Below are 1,144 nucleotides of genomic sequence, written 5' to 3'. Positions count from 1 at the left end.
TCCGTAATAATTTTTTTAAAAAATACATTAAATAATTATTCATCTAACACATAGATGCAACACTGAATCATTCATACAAATCTTGACTTCATGTAAGAGCACGTAACATACGATTGTAGTATACTAGTATACAAAAAAAAAAAAAAAAACAAATCATTTTTGATCTGTTTAGTTTAACAATTTAAGGAAGTTTAATAAAGTTTTGGAAATTTTAATTAAACACAAAAAAACTATTGATTTACTTTAATAAAGTTTTGGAAATTTTAATTAAACACAAAAAAACTATTGATTTACGGTTCACTTAGATTTAAAAAAAAAAAAAAAAAAAAAACTCAATAATTTTATACTTTAATAATCACTAGGAATTAATATTTCTTATTTAATAAATAGAAAATTGTAAAAATAAAAAATAAAAAATAAAAAATAAAAAAGACGATGAAATTATTGCACAGATATTAATTTAAAATGTTAAAAGTTATTCAGAAACTGAAATACTTGACCGCCCGCCAACGGAATTCCAAGTCCGAATTATCCAAAGACAATCGCAGGCCGCAATGGGCAAACACAACCGAAAGGGGCGTTCCGAGAATCGAACTCGGGACCTCCCGCACCCAAAGCGAGAATCATACCACTAGACCAAACACCCAATCACATTAATCATGTTCTCTTTACGGTATCTATTAAATTTATTACTTATATTGAAGTCACCGGCTTTGTTGAATCCACACAAATTAACTGAATGTTCACAATTCAAATTAACACTCATTATTTGACCTATTAAAATTTTCTGGTCAGATTTGGCTGGTAATTTGGCCGGAGTGACCAAAATTGATAGAAATTGCATAGTCAAGGTACTAAAATAACATTTTTGAAAATCGAGTGTTGCAATTAACACAACCCCAATAGTCAGTGGATCAAAATTGAAATTTTCTCTTTTGTAGAGGAAGAGAAAAAGAGCTTATTATTACCAGGGATGCCATTTCATGGTACAAACGTTAACAATCTCTTGTTTCAATTTTATTTACTGGGAAAGTTATTTTCAAGAAAAAAAATGGTGATTTTCCATTTTAATTGGAATTGATTTTTCATTAACTTTAATTTTTCAAATCTTGTTAAACATTAAAAATTTAGAAAATAATTTTCA

At 27.4% G+C, this 1,144-nt stretch overlaps 1 non-coding gene across 1 annotated transcript; it reads right to left on the bottom strand.

Annotated features, from left to right (window-relative positions):
* Positions 1-574: 574 nt before the first annotated feature.
* Positions 575-646, bottom strand: TRNAP-UGG. The gene has a single exon. It is a non-coding gene; the product is annotated as a tRNA-Pro (tRNA).
* Between the last annotated feature and the right edge of the window lie 498 nt (positions 647-1,144).

Source organism: Ipomoea nil, unplaced genomic scaffold, assembly GCF_001879475.1.
Source record: "Ipomoea nil cultivar Tokyo-kokei standard unplaced genomic scaffold, Asagao_1.1 scaffold2280, whole genome shotgun sequence".
NCBI lineage: Eukaryota > Viridiplantae > Streptophyta > Magnoliopsida > Solanales > Convolvulaceae > Ipomoea > Ipomoea nil.
The sequence above is the reverse complement of the archived record's forward strand: the minus strand, read 5'-3'. Positions and strand labels throughout refer to the sequence as shown.